The following is a 24,915-nucleotide window of genomic DNA, read 5'->3' as shown; positions in this document are numbered from 1 at the left end:
TAACGTCATTTGTCATGAGTCAGCTGCAGCAAGGTTAGCAGATAAGTAAAGTATATGCGATCACATTCATGAATGATAGAATGAAGTAGGTAAAATACAAGTAGTGGAGCAGGCTTAATAACTAAGTGCCTATAGCATATAACGTAAAAAACATATTTCAGAAATGATTCTGATGACGTGAAATGTTATTCCTGGAAAAAATACAAAGTGGATTATTAAGCTCAAAGAAGAAATGTATGCCTATTATTCAGAAAAGTAATAAACACTGAATTAATAGGTAATGAAAAAATTGTGTTTAATATGAATGTACTCTAGGCATCTCTCTCAAAAATATTCATTCATTATACTATGCAATATATGATATACTGTTAAAAAACTACAGCAAATACTTAAATAACTACATAGTGTCTCATAACTAAAGGGAAAACTTCATCATTGTCATCATATGCAAAAAATGTGTCAGCTCAAGGCTTGACTTCTCTAGTATCATTTTCTTCGTATAACATTATTATCATCATCATTCTCTTTCACATTATTTCATTCTCATCGTCATTTCATATATTATAGAGTTTCTTACATGTAACATACCTCATCACTAAAATTAATGTATATACTGTAGTTTTACTTGATAGTCTGCTATAATCGCGTCATACTCTGAAAGAAAAATAATTACTCAAGACTGCTATCATATGTTGTGTATAGTACATTCTTGTTAATGGTTGTTAATTCCTGTCCAATCACTTTTCATGGCAAAGTGTTGCATTTTCTGTCTTTCGTTCTGATGGTAAAATATCCACGTCAATTTACAGTAAACACAGTGGTTGTCTAATTTATTTCTTTTACAGGGTATTGCTTTCTTACAATACATGGCTATGAACTGCGCTATACCAGCGATGGACTACAACTGCACTGTAGCAGCGAGTGATTGCAACTGCCGAGGCTGCTCTGACTTGCGACTCTATTGCAGCAAAAATATTTCCTGTCGCAGGCAGCGCGTGAGCAGTACATCGAAATTACATTTGCTCCAGCAGGGTGGTGAGCCCCTTACACACTCAAGATAATTTTACATTAACTGTACCGAATTTGAGTCAAAAGTGAATTGCAATGGAGGATCTAAGAATATATTTTGGGAGGGGTTTCTCATCACCTTGTAGAAATCCCTTAACTGGGTGGGGAGGAGGGAGCTTGAAATTTATAAGCAGAGGAACGACTAACATTTACTTCTTTCAAAAATAAAAACGTATTGGTGGTAGTGGTGGGAGTTTTCCGCCACTTGAAGATAAAATTCATGAAATGGGCAACTGCTTTTGAAAAATAGTCCTACCAAAGAAAGATTTCCTCTCACTTGAAGTAGTCCTGTATAAAGGTTGACCGACTTTAGGACAGAAATTTAGTAAAGTAGGAAAACATTTAAAATTAAAAACTAAGATATCATTTCTAATTGCTTTCTTTTTAGTAACTGGAAAAATACTTGTTGCATAACAGCTGTGAGTTCCAATTAATTACAACACATTTCAGTTTTTAGGCTTCATGAACCCCTGGCTACGTCCCATGGCCTCCCAGGGCTCTGTGGATCCCACTTTGAGAAACACTGCTCTAGAGCACTGATGCGTATTAATCATTTTAGAATATAGTTGTACACAACGACGAGTAACACTAGACTAAACAACAGCTGGCTCAAATACGTTCCATGGGCCAAGTCTGCGACAGTCTCCTGTGCACATGTTACTCTTTTTCTGCGCTGATGTAATTTGCAACCACAGATTTGAGCAGTTTTGTTCAAACCCCCAAGTCCAACTTCCAAGTTTCCGCATGTCCCAAATCTGTCGAAATTTTCGGTCCTCCCCCGCCCCCCCCCCCCCCCCTGCGATGTATCTACACAAATGTGGTGTGAACATACATTTTCACAAACAGCAACAGCGTGTGGAGCTGCTTTTAATGCACAATGATTCTTGCATTTCAACCCTACGTCGCCGTACCAGCACCGGTGCCTAACCACAAGTCATGACACTATTAACCACGCGGTCTGAACATCACCCCTATAAAGTTGAGTACCCACATGGCAACTAGTTTTCTATCTACACTGGATCAAGTAGTGAAAGCTTAATTATAACAACCTGTACAACGTTGCCATTTCTCCATTTTACTGGTAACAGGCAGAATATGTTCCTTGAGCTGGCCAGTGCTGGAGCAGCTTGCTCTTTAATGACGCAGGGGCACTGGCTGCCACTGTGTTGACTGAGAACAGAAATACCTAGTCAGTCCAATGACTTTTGTTCATATTTCTGTAACTGTGATTTTGATATAAATTTTAGTTATGAGTAATATCTGTAGAGAGCAGAAAACATTATTTGGGCATCCCTTCCCTTCATTAACTGTCATTGTGACTTTCGTTCTTCTGCCTTAAGTGAATTACAAACCAAAAAACTCATTTTTATGCAAAATGAAATTCCTCCAGCTGTACTTAAGTATTTTTATTTACTTCGCCATTAGTTGCGACACTGCGTCAACGCCATCTTCAGGCCTGTACACTTTGATGAAATCAGTTGTCTGTGGCTTAGTCTAGAAGTCTGGGGTGAGATCAACACGTGCTCCACATGGATCCACGGAATTTCATTTTTAATAAAAATCATACAATCTGTGTCCCACCTTCATCCAGTTTAGATATGGATGTACGAAGAAAAAACTTATTGACCAGAAACACTACAGTTTTGCAGCATCACCACATTATGTTAACATTATCAGTAAATAACATTAATTTTAATATTATATGCTTGAAAACAGTGCGTTTATTGGCACCACCTCTAACAGACAATTCTGCAAATGAAAACACAAAATAAAACTGATTACACAACACCAAAATCCACAAAGAAATTTAATAAGCTATAAATAACGTACAGTGACAACTCAGAAAAAACTAACTGTGCAAATAAATCTTTCGCAACGTCCGAAACACAGGACTCGAAAGACTCAAAGAAAATTAAACAAGTTAATGAATAAAACCGAGAATATTTTATTCACACATGCTTCCACGAAAGACTTCGAGCAGAAACTAGTGAATGATTACATTGCAAGGTCGAACTCAGCTTCTGATGACTGAAACGAGTAGCAGTTATGATGAGAATGTGAAACAAAAGGTGTCGACAGCGCTCTTTCGAATATGACATTCTTAAGCAAAACTGTCATTTAAGATATAAAAACGAAAGGGACAAAAAGCATCTTCTGCTCGGAACGAATACAATATAACTACTGGTGATCCTTAGTCAATAAAAATGAAAAGCGCTGATGGATGAGTTTTTCAATTTACAGAAAACTTAAGACACAGACGAACAAAAGTAGCCTAGATGAGCTTGGAATGGGATATCTTTGTAGTACCTCGCAAATGATGCAGTTTTGATCATGTTCATTTCCCGGTTGTTTCACACTAGTGTTGGAGCTGGACTATTACAACATTCATATGAGAATTAACAAAATGTAATTGTTAAAACAGATTGTTGTGCTAAATATTAAGGTACTAGTGGCTGAATCTGATTTAGTGGACAACGCTGGTTTAATTTCACTGTTTTTGGACAATTAATAAACGTGGAGACCAGAAACCTCACTCTTTATGACACTGTGAAATACTTTCAGAGAGTTGATCATGATAAGGCAACAAATTTAGAAGAAGTTGATGAAATAACGTGAACATTTCGAGGTCAGTAGTGATCACACTAAGTGACACAATGATCCTATTATTGAAAAAAATTGTAACTGGGTACAGATAAACGCGCTTCGCTTGGGCACTAACTAAATACACCGAAAAGCGAAAGAAACTGGTACATCTGCCTGATATCGTGTAGGGCCCCCACGAGCACACGACGTGACACAGACTCAACTTATGTCTGAAGTAGTGTTGGAGGGATTTGGCACAATGAATCCTGCAGGTCTGTCCATAAACCTGTAAGAGTACGTGGGGGTGGAGGTCTCTTCTGAACAGCACATTGTAAGACATCCAAGATACGCTCAATAATTTTTCATATCTGGGGAGTTAGGTGGCCAGCGGAAGTGTTTAAACTCAGAAGAGTGTTCCTTGAAACACTCTGTAGCAATTCTGGACGTGTGGAGCGTCGTATTGTCCTGCTGGAATTGCCCAGGTCCGTCGGAATGCACAATGGACATCAGTGAATGCAGGTGATCAGACAGGATGCTTACATACGTGTCATCTATCAGAGTCGTATCTAGATGAATCACTCCAACTGCACACGCCCCACACTATTACAGAGCCTCCACCAGCTTGAACAGTCCCCTGCTGACATGTAGGGTCCATGGATTCATGGGGTTGTCTCCACGTACATGTCCAATCACTCGATACAATTTGAAACGAGACTCGTCCGACCAAGCGACATGTTTCCAGTCATCAACAGTCGCCCCAGGCGAGGCGCAAAACTTTGTGTTGTGCAGTCATCAAAGGTACACAAGTGGGCCTTCGGCTCCGAAAACCCTATCGATGATGTTTCGTAGATAGTTCGCACGCTGACACTTGTTGATGGCCCAGCATCGAAATCTGCGGAAGGATAGCACTTCTGCACGTGAACGATTCTCTCCAGTCGTCGTTGGTCCCGTTCTTGCAGGATCTTTTTCCGGCCGCAGAGATGTCGGAGATGTGATGTTTTACCGGATTCCTGATATTCATGGCACACTCTGAAATGTTCGTACGGGAAAATCTCCACTTCATCGCTATCTCGGAGATGCTGTGTCACATCACCTGTGCGCCGACTATAGCACCACGTTCAGACTCACTTAAATCTTGATACCCTGCCATTGTAGCAGCAATAACCGATCTAACAACTGGGCCATACACTTATTGTTTTGTATAGGCATTGCCAACCGCAGCGCCGTATTCAGCCTGTTTAAATATCTCGGTATCTGAGCATGCATGCCTGTACCACTTTCTTTGGCGCTTCAGTGTAGTTTAGGTAAGGCTCACGCGTCTTCTCCCACTAGGCGAATATGAACAGGTCATTAGTTCTACACCACTGTCATCTCTGTGGAAGTCAGATTAGCTTCACATTAAGTTCGAAATTCGTACTGCTGAACTGGAAACATTCACCATTTCCAGTATCCACATAACGCACAATTAGCATCTTGTAATTTAATCGGGAAGCACTGGTAGCAAGAGGTACCTCTGACAGTCAAAACTTTGCTTGGTGAAAAAAAAGGTGAAAACAAAGGGACACCTATTTTGTCTTACGTGCCAACACTCATTAGATCCCGAGAAAATGACAAAGTTCTGAAGCTAATTCATCAGTTCACGCGAGCGGCATTAAACCGTTTCGGTACTCTAATGGTGAAGAGCATAGTTTCGAATTTTTGTGCTCCATGTTCAAATGCAATAATATGTTGTTTTATTTCTTTTATTGTGACAGAAGAATATAACATCAGTGTGACATCAAATGTTTTGTGACATCGAAAAATACAGTGCCATTATTGATAAAGAAATAATCGTTTTAAATGTTAATAATAATAGATTTTTTCATCATCAACGTTATATATAGGTAACAGTAATTCAAAGTGAAGAACATTTAATTTCCAGTATTTCGTTGTTTGCTTTGATGTTTTAATTTTGTGATTCAAGAAAACTAGTGTATTCTGCAGAGTGATATATATCATAAGAACATTCAAAGCACAGTAATTCACAACACCACAAGCAATGTGCGAAGGCACATTTGTCACAATCAGATTTTTTTTGTGAATATCATTAGGAATAGCAACCTCATTACCGTTGCTAAATACCTCGCTCTCTGGCGACAGCGATAAACCAAGCATATGAAAGCATTTTCTGGAAATCTAGATCCTACAGGTGATTACGGATGCATGTGTGTGTTTTATTAATCGCTTCGGTTCTTGTTGTGACTACCTCTTGCTGTGTGATGAGAATAGGACACTTCTCTAATGGGCTTATGTAATTCTTCACTGGTCAGTAAAAGTACACATCGAATGGTTGAGAGAACGGCATCACTATGGCGCAATTATTTTTAACGAACGCGCCGATATTCCGGTTTTATCGACAACTAGGCCAACATGTAAGGAGGGATAGCTTTGCTCATTCCATATGCCAACAATGTACAGAAACAGTTCCATTTGTAAGTAAGGTCACTAAAATTTGTCCAGAAACTGATGATAGAGGTCTTTCGCGAGCTTTCCAGACATTGTCGCTGTTGCTTATACATTGTGATGCCATTCCATGAATTGATTATCTTCTTGTTGAACTCGAGAACTAACATACTGTGTCGTGTATGAGTTCGCATGATCACAAGTACGAAACGGTTATGCGATGGAGGATCCAAGTGACAAGCGGAGGAGCGACTCTAGATAAATATAAAATGATCGGTTCGTGGGTGCTCAGTCGTTTCGCAGAGACTAGATACTATGAACATGTGTTAACTGCAGCAGCATTGCGGCAGTAAGAAATAGCTGCAACGACATCAATGGTGTCGGAAAGTTTTTAATACAAATCCTCAAACATATGGTGTGATTTTCTCAAGGGAAATACAGCATTTGGCAGCCTTTTGTCAGAAAATTCATCAGTACTAAAGACAAATATACATTTGATCAATCACTGGGAACAGCAAGACTGTTTCAGCTTCAAACCTCCACTACAGTTCCTGATTTCAGTCCTGATTTCTTTGTGAGTGCGGATCAAACAGTGTATCACATCTATAGTAAAAGAACGTTGTCGTTTTGAGGTAAGAGACATAAATAGCTATTCGCCAATTGAAACAAAGGAATTTATCATCAGCTTTTAGACAAAGATTTGTGACCTTACTTAAAACTGGAGCTGTTTCATGGGATGAGCAAAGGTATCCCTTCTTATACTATGGCCTGGTTGTCGATAAAATCGGAATATCGACGTATTCATTACAAGTAATTCCTCCCAAGTGTATGTCGTTCTGTCAATCCTACGATGTTACTTTTACTGACCGGTGAAAAATTACATTAGTTCATTAACAGAAGTGCCCTACTGTCCTCCCACAGCAAACGGAAATCATAAATAAATGCGATATAATTAATAAAATACATGCCTTGAGTCGTAATGAATTCGAGACTCAAGATTTCGAGAAAATGTTTTCATGTGCTTGATTTGCCTTACATTATAGCCAGAGCGCGAGGTATTTAGCAACGTTAATGAGGATACTATTCTTAATGATAGTCACACTAAAAGATTTCATTGTAGCACATGTCTTCATATATTGCTTGTGGTGCTTTGAATTTTTATGCTTTGAATATTTTTCTGATATATATCATTTTGTGGAAAGCAATGGTTTTCTTGAACTATAAAAGAAAAAAATTAAAGCAAACAATGAAATACTAGACGTTAATATGTTTTCCACTTTCAACTACTGTTACCTGTACAAGGTCATACAATGAAATTTTCACACTGCATTTGAGTGTGCACTGATATGAAACTTCCTGGTAGATTAAAACTATGTGGCAGACCTAGACTCGAACTCGGGACCTTTGCCTCCGACGGTCAACTGGAAGTGCAGGTTCTCCTTGTAAGCACCGCTTTCCGGTGAAATGTAGGGAACTAGTTGGGTATTATGTGAAGACTGGAAGCGATGCAAGTTTCCAATTCAGTAGGACGAATTTGCAACTTATGTGAAGTTATTTCGACCGTTACATAGATGATTGTGGTGTAGAACTAATGTACTGTTTATCGTCACCTCTTGCAGCAAGGCGAGACTGGTGAGCCGCACCTAAGCCTACAAGTTTTTCCAGTAATGGTAAACTTTGTCATTTGGTGAGATCGAATGCTGCAGCACACTGGGACTGCAGTGATGATAGCATCAGCTTCCAGCCACTCCCCACCGTGATCTTAAGTTATCAAAGTAAGTGTCTAAAACGACTCAAAGAGAACTTCAGTTACACGTATTTCGCGTATGTTAGCTGTGTAGGGACGACTTCAAAACGGAAATAATCATGGAAGAAATTATTTAGGTTTGAACTCGAAATGTTTTATTTGTTGCATCAATCCCACCTCATCTAAATTAATTGCCTTACCATTGTTCAACCTTTTCAAGCTATTCCACGGTGGCGTAGAGACTTAGGCGTCTAGTCACCATGTCCTTTTGGTTATTTATATGACTCTCAACTGTCAGCTGAGCAAGAGCTGATGAGCAAGTGTATCAGGTGGAGTTGATGTGTGCACCGGCTCTGTCTTGTAAGCATTATTAAACCTTTACAATATTATCCAAGATGAAATGAAATTACAATCAGAGTCAGAGTCGGCTGCAAGTATCATAATATTTAACACACCAGTCTCTTTTAACAATTACACTCCGATAATTCTCATATGAAGTTCTTATAGCATAGAGGTGTCGTTAGTGTGAAAAAATGGGATATAAATGTGAGCAAAATGCACCCACTGAGAGGTACTGCACAGAGACTGTCCCAGACTCACCTAGAGTAACTTCTTCTTATTACCTTGGGTTCTTTCCATCTTAAGTTGTCTGAAAATTGAAAAGCTTATTTATTCATCGCCAGCCGGAGTGTCTGATCGGTTATAGGCATTACAGTCTGGAACCGCGCGACCACTACGGTTGCAGGTTCGAATGGATGTGTGTGATGTCCTTAGGTTAGTTAAGCTTAAGTAGTTCTAAGTTCTAGGGGACTGATGACCTCAGAAGTTAAGTCCCATAGTGCTCAGAGCCATTTGAACCAAGCCATTTATTCATCAAGAGCCTCCCACTTTTACTGACAAAGCATCACCAGTAGATATAGGGCTACTGAAGTCGTTACGAGAAGACGATACTTTTTGTTCCTTTGGTTTTTATAGAATGAATTACACTTTTGCTTAAGAATGACATACCCTTATGAGCCAGAACATTATGACTACCGATCTACTATCGATATAAACCCGTCCAGGCGATAGCAGCTTCACCTGCCGAGGAATTACTGGTAGTCAGACGCAAGCATGGTGCATGTAGTATAAGTGAGCCTGCTGTCCGTGCGTAGAATGTGGAAGGCGCGCTATCTATCTGAATTTGTCCGAGGGCAGATTGCGATGGCCCGGAGACTCGGCAGGAGCATTTCGGAAATTGCGTAACTTTCCGGGCGTTCGAGAGTTGCTGTGGTGAGTATCTTCAACACATGGCGAAACAAAGGTGCAACCATGTCCAGACGCCGTGAGGTTGGGCAGCCACGCCTCATTACAGACGTCGACGTCGTAGGCTGGGTAGATTGGTAAAACAGGACAGGTGGTGCACTATGGCGGAACTAACATCAGACTTTAATGCTGGACAGAGTATAAGTGTATCTGAACACACAGTGCAGCAAACACTCCTAACGATGGGTTTCTGCAGCTCACAGCCCATGCGTATGCCAATGTCAACACCACGACGTCGGCAACTACGACTGAAATTGGCATGGGGCCATCGGCACTAGACGTTGGTGCAATGGTAGAGCGTTGCATGATCTGATCAATTCCGATATGTTCTTTATCATACTGATGGGACGGCGCGAATCCATCGTCTTCCAGGGGAACAACTCCTTGACAGCTGTTCTGTGCGACGCAAACAAGCTGGCAATGGCTACATTATCCTCTGGGGAACATTCACGTGGGCATCCGTGGGGCCAGTGGTGCTCGTGCAAGGCACTGTGACGGACAAGGAGTATCGTACACTGGTTGCAGACCACGTTCACCCCTTCGTGACAATCATGTTTCCCGACATAAGTGGCATTTTTCAACAAGATAATGCTCCATGTCACAAGGCCAGAAGTGTGTTGGATTGGTTCGAGGGACACAGTGGCGAGTTCCAATTGATGTGCTGGCCCCCCAACTCCCCAGATCCGAACCCAATCGAACACATCTGGGATGTGACTGTACGTAGCTTCAGAGTTCTTGACTCCCCTCCTCAGAATGTACGGGAATTAGCTGACTTGTGTGTGCAGATGTGGTGCCAATTCCCTCCAGCGGCCTACCAAGGCCTCATTGCTTCCATGTCATGAAGCGTCGCCGTTGTTATCAGTGCCAAAGGTGGATATAACAGCTATTAATTACATGGTCATAATGTTCTGCTTGAAATGTGTTCGAGACGTTGTTGTCGACACTTTTTGTTCCTTGTTCCATATTCTCATCATAACTCCTTTACTTTGTGGCTTATGAGTCATGTTTTTCGGTCGTTGCGAAAGATTCCCTTGCACAGTTAACTTTTCTGACTTGAAGGTATACATCATTCGCAGCTTATGATATTTCTTTGAGGGTATTCACATTTTTTAATCAGATTTTGTCGCCTTTTCATTTGCGGTATTATGTGTTAGAGGTGGTACAATTAAAAGCATTCATTATGGAAACTGTTTTCAAGTATATAATTTTAAAATGGATGGTATCTATGCATAATGTCAATCGCAACTCGTTAGCTAAAAAAGTGAATCATTTCTAATAAATGAGTCTTTTAGTTTGCAATTTGCTTAAGGGAGAATAACGCAGATAGGTGCGACGGCTATTGAAGATGAGAGCTGTTCAAATAATTTCCGCTGGCTCTTTATGTATGATGTTAGAGTTGCAGTAAGTGCATGTGTATACTATTCGTAATTACACTTTAGACCTAAGACATAATTACAGAAACGCGAAAAAAACTCTTTGGTCTGTACTAGTTATTTTTGCTCCCAGTAAATGCTGAGGCATGAAGCACTGCTATATCTTTGAAGTGCGATCTTCCCCAATGCTAACCAGCTCAAGAAACACATCTAAAGTATTCTTTCTGTTGCTAGTCTAATGGCGAACTAGCAACATTGTAGAATATGTTTGGCAACTATGTGCCTGTCGATTTACTTTCTGGGGGGATTCGAATTATCCTGGTAAATGCACTCAATCTTTTCTTGTCATTTCGATTAAACTTTCTGAATAATCCTCACTGAAGGGATGACATAGAGGTAGCAAATTAATGTTTTGAGTCCAGGAAGTCCGTTCCAGCAGAAACTGTAGCTAACTTCACCATTTACGTTGCTTATTCTCTATTTCAACCATTACTGGGACAATAAAAGATCGATGTCTGCTTTAGTTGTGTGTTAACTTAACAGTAAAGTGTTCGCTCTAGAAGGGAAAGACTGCGTTAGCTTTCCGTCTGATGTAGCTGGAGACAGATTTTTACCTCTTATGTGAAAGAGCCACTAGAAGGCAGATCTGCAATCAGTAAAGAAGTTTTAAGACAAGTTCTCCCCCATAAATTTTGGCGCTACCTCGTACCCTGCAGATCTGAAGGTGATAAAACTTACAGAATTACACACTTCTTAATACTTGCATTTCTAGTTCTGTCAATTTCATTGACTTAAAAGTGCCACTGTGTGATTTGTTGACTACATTTCGTTATTTGTCTGCAACTAGTGCTACATTTACATACTTTGTGGTAGTCTTTTCTGTATGGTTTCTGAAAGTAAACACAGACAGTTTCGAAGGCGAAAGTGTGTCTTATCCTGCTAATTCGTGACAATCTAGGAAACTTTGTTTTATTAAAAGAGAATTTTTCCATAACGCTATTACGATGCATTGTAGTTTATTTGTATAGTACAGTGCATACTTAATAGCGGTGTTTCGTTAGCTTATAAACACAAGATGTATAATAGATAAATTAATCAGCAGAATTGTAGTCTCACACACTATCTACAATAGTCTGAGACTGCTCAAATAGTTTTTCGACTTCATGCGTGTAGAAATTATGTTGGTAGCACTTCGTCCCCTTGCATGTTACGCTGTGTCAGAGACAGTGAAGTTGTGCATTTCAGCATAACTGTAAGGCAAAAGGGTCTTGCGAATTCTGTCAACGACTGTGCACAGGAAAATAAGGCTTTTATCTCAGTAGTTCTGTCATGCTTTTATTTTCAGAGTTATCCATGTTTCTGCTAGGGCACATGAGCTGCAAATACAATGTTTCCTTTACTTCGTTTTGTAGCCAGACTTTGTATTACTGTATAGCACAGCCATAATTCACTGATTGTGCCAGTAAAAACACTTCTGTATCTACAAATAATATTAATTACTAGTATGTCAAGAATAGGTTTACAACCTCAAAGGCACAAAAAAAGTTATCATTTCCACATCATCATAATATTTACATCCAATGGCTGAAGAAAAAATAATTACCATTATACTGAAATTAAAATACCTTTGCAGTATTGATTGTTCTTCAGTAATATTAACCTCAGCAACTTCATACTCTCTGGTACAATATGTTTGGAATATGTTGTGTCACTTACAAATACCACATTTTTAGGAATTACTGAAAGTTAAAATGAGACTCCTATCGCAAGATTCAAGAGCATTTAACACTTTACAAAGTTTTCATTTACTCACTAGACAACAAAGTTTCTTTTATCAAGATGCTAACTATTCGTGAACACAAACAAACAATTGAAGACATGTAGTGTCATACAGACTAACGCAGGATGAGAGCAGAAACATCAAGTGGTAGTTGCTAAAGCTCTTGCATTGGACAATAGGGGAAGCTGCATGTTGCAAGTACCTTAAAGCACTGGGTACTTTTACAGCTCAATATTAAGTGAAAATTATGTGCAAATCAGGTACAATAGAATCTCATAAAACACATGTGAAGGAGACAAAATATTTACCAGGTATGTATGAGACAATGACTGAGATACTAGTCCTATTGATTTCCACAGAGTATGCATATTAAGCAAAAATATATGATTGTATCTTATATTTTTATTTTTAGAATGTTTTTCCTGAATATAAATGGTATTTACACATAATTTAGTTGAATATGAAATTAAGTTTAGGTCTGCTAGATAGGCATAGACAAATCCAAGTTACAGATAAATAATTACTACAGTGCTTTATAAACTTTAGGATGTATGTGTACCTAAATAGAGCTTGGGGAAATTTACAAACGAAGATATGAGTCGTATTAAATAGTGCTTCCTACCACATTTCTTCATCTCCATGTATCCTCATGGCATTCCTTTTAGCACATCTTGCTTCTTTGATAAATGTGTATTAATTATATTTATATACAAACACTTAATCAAAAATCCTTTTCTACCATGAAGATAACATTTCATATAAATGGAAACATAATTGTTTAAAAGAAATTGCATCTACCTAGCTATTAAATTCCATACTTCATTCATCATAATGTGTGAAATTCTGGGGTGTATAACTTCATAATCGATTATCGAATCATCCTGTTTGATAAAGACAGTGGAAAAATGTAAACAAAGTCATAGTGTATGTGGCCTGGAAAAAACTGAATCACAAAGTAGTAGGAAAGGTATAGCATCCACTACAAACAGTAAACTGTATCACACCGTGTTACGAACCTTTCCAAGAATGCCACATGCCATGACGAACACACGGGCAGCTGAACAAGGGCAGAAACGAAGAATGAGTCGAGAAGCAATTAATGTATATGAAATCAGGTGACAGATTCTGCACCGTTTGATGAGGAACAAACAAACCACTGCTGTATCCATAATTTACGTATCATTTTATTTTTTCAATTACTCTAATACTTCAACCACGAATTAAAGCATCTAAATTATTGCAGAAGGAAAAGAAATTTTATAATAATGATTCTCTAGATGCAGAGGAACCAGAATCTGGAAACAAATTTAACCTGCCATCATTTTGAGGCGTATTAATGATTTGTTCAATATGGCAGCGGCCGTTAAAAATGTTCATGTTTAAACGGAGCATCTCAAGGCGTGCATGAATACAGAAAAGCCCGCCATTCCAATAACCGAGGCTGCGCCAGGTTAGGAAACTTTTGGAGCAAAAAGGAAGTGGCTAGTTCTATGGCCCAGAAGTCGACAGCTAGCCGTTTGATAACCCAGCAAGTTGGCACCAGAACTACCCTTTGCAGCCGTAGGCATTCCCGCATGAGGTGCCGGCCATCTAACATAACCTCTGTGCACTGCCGCTCCAGGTCATTTTGCAACGTCGTCTTGGAAGGAGCACTAGCCGTCGTCTTGTATATAGATACACTCTGCCATGCTTCAGTAAAGTTTAACGGTTCGTTACATCGGGCACAGTGTAGTAATGATGTTTGGATTCGTTTGCCATTTCGATCGTTTGGCGATCACGAGTATTTCATGATGCTACGACAGAGCAAAAGCGTCAGCCATGCAATAAGGTTCACCGAAGTCTGCCGGTGAACCTTATCGCAGGGGTGGCGCTGTAGCTCTCTCGTAGTATCGTGAAATACTGCCTAAACCTGTTTCTCTTTCTATATGTCAATCTGTGAATGTTTTTACGTCAATAGAGGATGCCCTCAGTCAAGAGTACCATCTTCTGTACTGACTTCAGAATATGTCTCTCGGTTTATTTTCAAAAACATAAATCTTTTATTTATCAGTGTTGCGATTGCTACCATCTTTCCCCAGAATCCATTCAAGTCAGTGACTCCTTGCAAGTAGGGTTGTAGTGCGTGCCTTTCCCACAGACTCATATTGGGGATAATATTAATATGAGATTATGATGACCTATCAATGTTTATGTCGCACGCTAGCTGGGCAAGATCTTTTCATTCAGGCCCCCTGGGATGCAAGAACTGTGGCAGTCTGTTTGGATGAGGTAGAGCAACCATTAACCTAAAGATTCGAATGATCAAGAGGTGAGCAATGTGGGCGTTTCTTCCCTGAAGAACGGATACATAGGTTCCTCTCAATAGTCTGATCTGTTTTTTTTTGTAAACAAGTTACCACTGAATTTTCGTTCATAGAATTTTTTAATGTGTGGTGATGTTAGTATTTATTGCACACTAAAGACAATGTATACCTACAAATTTTTGTAGCACTTAGGCAACAAACTTTAAGTAAGATGTAAACAAAACATTGCACCTAGACAAAAATAAAAATGGGGATGAAATGATGATGATTAGGACAACACAACACCCAGTCCCTGAGCGGAGAAAATCTCCGACCCAGCCGGGAATCGCACCTGGGCCCTTCGGATTGTCGCGCTGGAAATCAGCAGTGTAACCAACACATATAACATATTCAGATAATTTGTAAAATACTAACGCCTTTCTGTAATTGAAATAAATGGGGTATGGCAGCATACATTACCCTATGGGGATACCACATTGTGTAATCTTGTGAAAGGTGGCTGCACTGTGCCACTGCGCCAGAGATTGCGCCAAAGAGTACTATTAAGCCGCCTCCACAGTGGTTGTCGAGAGATCGTAAGTCAGTGTGTGTTAAGAACTCATAGCAGTCAGTGCGTGTTAGGAGTTCGTGGCAGTCAGTGCTTGTTGAGAGTTCGTAGAGGACAGTGTGTGTTAAGAGTTCGTGCCGAGATGTGCTAGTGGGCACTGCTTGTCGTGAAGTCGGAGTGAGATGTGGTAGTAAAGAGTGTTGTTCCATGTTTTATGCAGTTATTTGATGGGAGAGATAGCAGATGTTATTGTAATGAGTGCATTTCGTCAATATATATGAAGGTAAAAATTACAATGTTCTTTTATTATTTGTGTATCTGAAATAATGCGTCACTACAGGTTCAGTCAACAAAGCATCTGGCTTGTGTTCTTGTATTAGAGTGAATTTTGGTTTTCTTGCGTAATTATAGTTTTTCTAAATTTCTTTTGTCACGTCAGTATAGTTGGTATTTAAAAATTCTTGTCTTGTTGGAAAAGAACCGTGCCAGATGCGTACGTTGAGTCACACTCCACATACAGAACAGTTACATTTGTGCTTGGATTTTGTAGGTTTTATAGTTGCTGGGGACTTAATTAATTAACTGTGTTTACGAAAATCTTCTTACATTGTTTGTTGCAGTCAGATAGCGTAATAATACTAGTCAGGGCCAACCGATTACGAGACTTACGTAATCGGACAGACAGCTACTAAAAATATTTTCAATCCAATATTTAATTAAGCCCCCATGCACGTGGCGACCGCTGCTTCGGATCGTCCCTTGGATTCTTCTGATTGTGAAAATTGTAGACTGTAGTATTGTTGTAGTAATTTGTAGTTTAGTAATTGTAGGTTATATTGCATGTGTAGATTTGGTAATTGGCATTCTTCTAATGATATTTTTTTCTCAGAATTTAAATTATTGCCTTGTATACGCGTTTGACAAATTAGTGCAATTATTTCAATTGTTCGATTGATCGTGTCTGAGGGAGACATTTCATGTGAATAGTATTGTTGGAGATAAAGAGTCATTGTGTGTAATTTTCGTACAGTGACGAATCTTTCGTATATTTTGTAAATGATTACGCGATCAATGAAAAAGGCAAAAATGATGAATAGTGAGAATGACGAAATTGTTCACATGGCGAACTCGCCAACACAGGAAAACAGTATGGTGGATAATGAGGTGGAAAACAATGTAATAAGTCGGGAAAATAGTCCGGAACCATTTCAAAATTTTTCTCAATCAGAAAATTCACAGAATACGAGAGTAACGATAGAAGATTCTGGAATATTATCGAACACAAATAGCTTTACAGCCATGCAGAAGGAAGCTGGTTTTGTGGGAAATGTGAGGGGCGAAAAGAATTGCGAACCGGTTACTATGGAGCAGTTGATGAGTGCTATATTAAATATGGGATCACAGTTACGATCTGAATTAAAAACAGATATGGAAACACAAATAGGAACTATTAAAACAGAGATAAAAACATTTAGAACTGAGATGAAAGCAATGACAACACGGTTTTGCTTAAAAATAGGAACAATTGAAAAGGAAATAGGAACAACTAAAACCGAGATGAAAGCAGTGGGATCACAGTTACGATCTGAATTAGAAACTGATAGGGGAACAATGGAAACTCAGTTAGGCTCACGAACAGGGACATTTTTCAAATACACGAATGACGAATCAAATAAAGAAATTAGAGAAGAAGTACAACCGATTTTGAAGGCTCACAATAATAGCTTAATTTCAACAGAAATCAGACAAAGGGAACAGGATAGAGAACAGGAAGAAAGAGATCGCGTGATAGTACAGAAATTTTCAGAGTTAAATTTACAACGTGCACAAGACAAGGAAGAAATAATTGAAAGAATCGAGGAATCCGTACCAAATGACAGAATAAATAACTTAACGCAACAGTGTGAACACTTAACTACTAAAATTGACAACACCGAAACCCGAGTCGCGACATTTACAGAAGACGTAAATAAAGTGAAAGAACAATTAAGTGACTCATCGGAAAGAGTCGAAGAGATCTCAGATAAATTGACAAGTGTTAGTTTAGCAGAAGAAAGTAATTTATTTCATTTACGAGAAGCAACAAGAGAGCGCCAGGCGCGTGAACTTGACAATAATCGACATTCGGACTGGGACAGACGCGGTAGGTCTTTGTCGCCACGAGGCGAAAACTTTGATTATAAACACTTTTTGACTGTCCGGAAATTTAAGATCTTCCGCAATTCGAAGAACGACATACATCCATGTGCATGGTTAGATCAATTTACGTACGCACTTCCGCCAGATGTGCCACAAAGTCACAAACTGGAAATTATGTGCAGTTATTAATGTCCTCAGGGGATTCACTACTCTTAAGTGAATATGTGCCGTAGCGAGCATAGGGCCCCGAGCTGTAGTGGTGCTATTTCTCTTTTAGTTTTCTGCACCGCTGCCTACTCTTTTACTATTCTTTACATCTGTCAAACCAACTCTTCTACTATCAATCTATCTAGAGAGTAAGTAAACAATAACCGGATTTGACTAATTTACCTAAATGTGACTTTGGAAATTACCGATTGGACTTACTGTACCTATTGCAGCATTCATTGTAGTTTAAACGAAATTTTACCTGTTTATCTTCGTGACAACATTACTTCTTATGTTGACGACATTCTTATTGTTAAACATTCTTGGAGTGAGCACAACAAAATTTTGGACTCATTATTACGTATCTTTGCAAAAGTTGGCATTACAGTAAACTTAGAAAAATCTGAATTTGGTCGTTCTCAGATGAAAGTTCTCGGTCACATTATTGCTAGAGAAGGTATTCTTCCTGATCCAGAGAAACTAGATGCTATTCAGTCCACAATGACATTCCTTTTTAAACGAAAATCTCTCGACAACTCTGTTTGGTTAGTTTGTATTCCTGATGAGTGGGTTAATAAGCTGATTTGGTATACGCATTTCAGTTATGCACACTTTGGTCCCAGAAAATGCTTTCATAAATTACGAGAAAATTGTTACTTCAGTAATATGGAAAAACGTATTCGATCTGTTCTTGCCAAATGCAAATTATGTCAAAATGCTAAGCAGCCAACAGTTTCTCACAGAGCACCGTTGTTTCCTATCATTCCAGCGAAATTAAAGGAGATGGCTGCAGTCGATTTGTTTGGTCCAGTGGTTCGATCTACTAATGGTTTTGCGTACATTTTCGTAGCAGTGGAACTGACATCAAAATATGTGTGTTTTACACCGTTACGCAAAGCAACAGCTCGTTCAGTATCTAACGCTTTCATCAAACATTTTCTTAAAGAAGTTGGTCATGTTGACAAGGTTATATCAGATAATGGATCACAGTTTCGTTCTAAAATTTGGCTTCGTACTCTACAGCGTCGTAAAATTAAACCAATCTTCATTTCACTTTTTCACCCTCAATCTAACGCTTCAGAGAGATGGATGAAGGAAATCAATAAATTGTGTCGTCTTTATTGTCATCAGAATCACAGAACTTGGGATCAGTATCTTCATATTTTTCAAAACATTCTGAATGAACTTCCTAATGACTCAACTTCTTTACCGCCTCTATTGATATTAAAAAACAAAGCACCGACAAATCGCATTTCTGAAATCGTTCCTTTTCCGCCTTCACGGAAACTGCGGCATTCTGAAGTTGTCAACCTGGCTCTACAAAATATTGCATCTGCGGCTGCTAGAAGAGAGAAATCAGCGAAACGTCCTGGTCGTTTAAAAATCTTGTCAGTTGGTCAGAAGGTGTTAATTAAGTCCCACCGTTTGTCTCACAAAGGAAAAGGCTTGTGTCGCAAATTTTTTCTGCTTTATAACGGTCCATATAGAATTCGCAAAATTATTCATGATAACACTGTTGAAGTAGAAACTCTTAAATCTCGACGCTCTAAGGGAATACATCACATATCTAACGTAAAAATTTTTGTGGAATGACATACTTTTGAGAAACCAACAGCTAGATGTAAACACGCAGAGAGTACAAGGATACCGCGCTGTGTTTTGGCGGCGGCACATACTCAAAGCAACAGTCAAGTCTGCGCGCCGCACAAGGCAGTCGTTGACCGCGAACAATAGCTTCCTACGTCACGCGCCCACAGCTGATCGAGCGCTCAGTGCGAATGCACTGACAGCCGTAAACAAACACACAGTCTAATTTCTCCGATTAAATTCAGTATAAAGCTATAAGGACTTGTTGAATTGTGTTATTAACATTCAGTATTTTCCAGGATACGGTTGTGTAAAATATTTGAGAACTTCAGGTAAATTCTGTGTGTCTCCGACGTTAAGACGACTTGCTATCGAGAAATTTTCAGGAAGAATGTAATTTCGAAGAAGAAACTAATTAACTAAAAAAAAAAAAAAAAAAGGTAACTATTAATTGAGTTTATTTTTCAGGTAACATAAATTCACTTAGGTACGTACTTTAGACGTAATTTGCTGCTCGCGATTACGTGATTCATACTTTGTGCTAATTTCATGTTCTATGAATTTACGTGTGAAGCGACGCGCTTGCGCACAATTGCTGATTTTTGTCAATGTTTATTAATGAACAGGATTGTTACTTGTGTATATTATGCATCGTTTGGCTGCACTGCTTTTTCACTGATGTCATATTTTTTAATTATGTGCCTGCTGTGCTTATTTATTTAAATTGTAATGGTAACCTGATTTATTGTGCTGATGTGTTTAGGTATGTAAGTTATACTTTGTGATTTATCTGCTTGCGCTTCCATGTTTACTTGCTAAGATGACATATGAACATTTATTTGCTTATGCTGATATGATGCTAATGGCCTGTTTGCTGCTTTTTGTATGGATTACATATTTACACATTTCTGTTTTGTTGCCATAACTGCTCTTTAATTTGGTATATAGAAATGCTGATATAAGGTGTACGAACATAGAGTTTAGGTCACACTACTGTATTAATTATAGATTGTTCGCTTGGCAGAGCCTCGTTGTAGGAATTGTGCTGCATCCACTTGTTGACATTCTGTTCTCTACTGGTATATTTACTCGCTATTGCATGTTTTGCTTACGCTCAGTGCCTTATATTTTTAAGATAAAAAAAAATTAACTGTTATAATTCGACGAACGACATTAGTACAAGAAAGTCATAGAAGTCACATGAGCTGAGGTTTTATGGAAGCTGTATAAATTTATGCTAATAGGAAGGAGGATAACGACATGACAGACCGAAACTAGGTTTAGACCATTAACAATTATTACACTGCATTTTTCGTGAGCAATTGAAATAGGAAGTGACACTTGACACAAAAAATACTCCACATGTTTGCTTCTGCTATGATTCTTGAAGTGGTGTACACACTATGAAATATTATGATCATTCACACTCCGTAATCGTACTTAATTACTGAGAGTTATTCGAACTAAGTCTGTTAGAGGTCAGGTATGCATTTCTTTTATTTAATGATGGACAAGGAACCAAAATGTATCTTGTAATTTATAATGAGTAGAAGATTGGGCTCAGATGGATTACACAGAGGTTGTGTGTTGACAATGTGTCTTCGGATTGTATGGAATGCTGAATTGAAGTTGCACTAGGATTTTATCTGTACTTGTTCGAGGAGACTGACTAGAGGAAAGAGTTGTTATGGAAGTGAAATGATATTGGTGCTGAGGTTTATATTTATCGACGTATTATTGAGGTATAGAGATTATATGAAGTTGATGATTATTGGAGTTTTTGTGGACAAGAGGTAAGGTAAATGATATTGATGATAAGAGTTATATGTATCGACGTATTGAAGAAGTATTAGTGACGTATTGAGATTGTGTGAAGTTGATGATTATTGGAGTTTTGGTGTATAAGAGGTAAAGTAAGTGAGGAGCATATTTTTTTTGTTGGTCTTATGGAACAAGGAGGATGAAGATAGCAGACTAGAACACTAAAATAGAAGGAAGATAGTCTATACACACACTTTGTTAAATCACTAAGCAGTAAATACTTTTTTTTGAAGAGAGGAAGTATTTGCATATCTTGGCTCACTGACAGTTGTTCAACAACAGTACATTTGATCTGGCTTGGCAAACATTCGTCTTGACATGATGACTATGACGTTGACTTAACTACACTCCTGGAAATGGAAAAAAGTACACATTGACACCGGTGCGTCAGACCCACCATACTTGCTCCGGACACTGCGAGAGGGCTGTACAAGCAATGATCACGCGCACGGCACAGCGGACACACCAGGAACCGCGGTGTTGGCCGTCGAATGGCGCTAGCTGCGCAGCATTTGTGCACCGCCGCCGTCAGTGTCAGCCAGTTTGCCGTGGCATACGGAGCTCCATCGCAGTCTTTAACACTGGCAGCATGCCGCGACAGCGTGGACGTGAACCGTATGTGCAGTTGACGGACTTTGAGCGAGGGCGTATAGTGGGCATGCGGGAGGCCGGGTGGACGTACCGCCGAATTGCTCAACACGTGGGACGTGAGGTCTCCACAGTACATCGATGTTGTCGCCAGTGGTCGGCGGAAGGTGCACGTGCCCGTCGACCTGGGACCGGACCGCAGCGACGCACGGATGCACGCCAAGACCGTAGGATCCTACGCAGTGCCGTAGGGGACCGCACCGCCACTTCCCAGCAAATTAGGGACACTGTTGCTCCTGGGGTATCGGCGAGGACCATTCGCAACCGTCTCCATGAAGCTGGGCTACGGTCCCGCACACCGTTAGGCCGTCTTCCGCTCACGCCCCAACATCGTGCAGCCCGCCTCCAGTGGTGTCGCGACAGGCGTGAATGGAGGGACGAATGGAGACGTGTCGTCTTCAGCGATGAGAGTCGCTTCTGCCTTGGTGCCAATGATGGTCGTATGCGTGTTTGGCGCCGTGCAGGTGAGCGCCACAATCAGGACTACATACGACCGAGGCACACAGGGCCAACACCTGGCATCATGGTGTGGGGAGCGATCTCCTACACTGGCCGTACACCACTGGTGATCGTCGAGGGGACACTGAATAGTGCACGGTACATCCAAACCGTCATCGAACCCATCGTTCTACCATTCCTAGACCGGCAAGGGAACTGGCTGTTCCAACAGGACAATGCACGTCCGCATGTATCCCGTGCCACCCAACGTGCTCTAGAAGGTGTAAGTCAACTACCCTGGCCAGCAAGATCTCCGGATCTGTCCCCCATTGAGCATGTTTGGGACTGGATGAAGCGTCGTCTCACGCGGTCTGCACGTCCAGCACGAACGCTGGTCCAACTGAGGCGCCAGGTGGAAATGGCATGGCAAGCCGTTCCACAGGACTACATCCAGCATCTCTACGATCGTCTCCATGGGAGAATAGCAGCCTGCATTGCTGCGAAAAGTGGATATACACTGTACTAGTGCCGACATTGTGCATGCTCTGTTGCCTGTGTCTATGTGCCTGTGTTTCTGTCAGTGTGATCATGTGATGTATCTGACCCCAGGAATGTGTCAATAAAGTTTCCCCTTCCTGGGACAATGAATTCACGGTGTTCTTATTTCAATTTCCAGGAGTGTATTATTGACTGTTATACATTGCTGCCACTACTACTTGATACACATGATGAACATCAGATTTTGACAGAATTGCATTTACACAGTTAACACTATTCAATTACACAGTAGTATTTAATGTGGATGAGAGATGAGTGAGTGTGTTTTGTGTGTTTTCCTTTCCTAATCCTACCCACCTATCTCCTAAATATTATTTTATTTGTTTGTAGTGGCTTGCACTGACACCCATGAATATTATAGGTTTACTGGTATTTGTGTATTGTAATAGTTAATAGGACAATTATCTGACATCATTTGTGTGTTTGTTATGATTTGTTTGTTACTGTAAAAGCATTTGTATGTGCATTCAAACTATTGTTCATGCCTGAACTGTCTGATTAGTGAAGATAAATATTCTGAACTGTTACTTGCAATTTTTCAACATGATGTGTGACATTTAGTCATGTTTAATTTCTGCTGATGAACTGTGTGATCAGTGATGGCAAAAAAAAAAAAAAAATTATGGACTGTTACCTGTACCTTTTCTACATGATTGGTGCCACTAGGACATGTTTAATTTCTGCTCATAAACTCGGATGAACAGTGTGATCAGTGCTAGTGAATTTTATGGAACTGCTTCTGCTGAGAGATGTGACTTTTTGCTGTCTGCACCTACTCAATATTGCTGGGTGCCACTGATGTACTGTTTCTACTGAAAAGATGTCCCCTGTTGCTGTGTGCACCTGATCAACATTGCTGATGCCACTAATGGACTGCTTCTACTGAAATGGTGTCACTTGTTGGTGTCTGCACCTGCTCAACATTGCTGGGTGCAACTGATGGACTGCTTCTACTGAAATGATGTCACTTGTTGGTGTCTGCACCTGCTCAACATTGCTGGGTGCAACTGATGGACTGCTTCTACTGAAATGATGTCACTTGTCGGTGTCTGCACCTGCTCAACATTGCTGGGTGCAACTGATGAACTGTTTCTACTGAAATGAAGTCACTAGTTGCTGTCCGCACCTGCTCAACATTGCTGGGTGCAACTGATGAACTGTTTCTGCTGAAATGATGTCACTTGTTGGTGTCTGCACCTGCTCAACATTGCTGGGTGCAACTGATGGACTGTTTCTACTGAAATGATGTCACTTGTTGGTGTCAGCACCTGCTTAACATTGCTGGGTGCAACTGATGAATTGCTTCTACTGAACTAATGTGACTTGTTGCTGGGTGTACCTGCTAAACTTTACTGGGTGCAACTGATGGACTGCTTCTACTGAAATGGTGTCACTTGTTGGTGTCTGCACCTGTTCTCAACATTGCTGGGTGCAACTGATGAACTGTTTTTACTGAAATGAAGTCACTTGTTGCTGTCTGCACCTACTCAACATTGCTGGGTGCCTCTGATGGACTGCTTCTACTGAACTAATGTGACTTGTTGCTGTGTGTACCTCTTGAACTTTACTGGGTGCCACAGATGGAACTGCTTCTACTGAAATAATGTCACTTGTTGCTGTCCGCACCTGCTCAACATTGCTGGGTGCAACTGATGGACTGCTTCTACTGAAATAATGTCACTTGTTGCTGGGTGTACCTGCTAAACTTTGCTGGGTGCAACTGATGGATTGCTTCTACTGAAATGGTGTCACTTGTTGGTGTCTGCACCTGCTCAACATTGCTGGGTGCAACTGATTGACTGCTTCTACTGAAATGAAGTCACTTGTTGCTGTCTGCACCTACTCAACATTGCTGGGTGCCACTGATGAACTGCTTCTACTGAATTAATGTGACTTGTTGCTGGGTGTACCTGCTAAACTTTACTGGGTGCCACTGATGGACTGCTTTTACTGAAAAGATGTTACCTGTTGGTGTCCTTTTTTTTGTATAAACTAATCATTGAAAACATTTTATGTGAACATTTGTATAAACTGATTTTTTGTATATTGTGTAAACTATTATGTAAAGCCACATGCATGAAAAGAAGTTGTATTGCTTACTGTATTTCATATATTAGGTTAGTGAAAGGTCAGTGCAAAGCCAAAATTTTTAACTAATTATGTGATATTTAGGTATTAATATTATCTTTTGTTTTTGTCTGTATTTTTGTGGACGAATTTGGTGGTATTTTCACCACCAATGCTGGCAAAAATACCATCAAATTCTGGCCTGTGGAGGAGGGGCATATGAAAGGTGGCTGCACTGTGCCACTGCGCCAGAGATTGCGCCAAAGAGTACTATTAAGCCGCCTCCACAGTGGTTGTCGAGA

The sequence above is a fragment of the Schistocerca americana genome, chromosome 3 (assembly GCF_021461395.2).
Source record: "Schistocerca americana isolate TAMUIC-IGC-003095 chromosome 3, iqSchAmer2.1, whole genome shotgun sequence".
Lineage (NCBI taxonomy): Eukaryota > Metazoa > Arthropoda > Insecta > Orthoptera > Acrididae > Schistocerca > Schistocerca americana.
The sequence above is the reverse complement of the archived record's forward strand: the minus strand, read 5'-3'. Positions refer to the sequence as shown.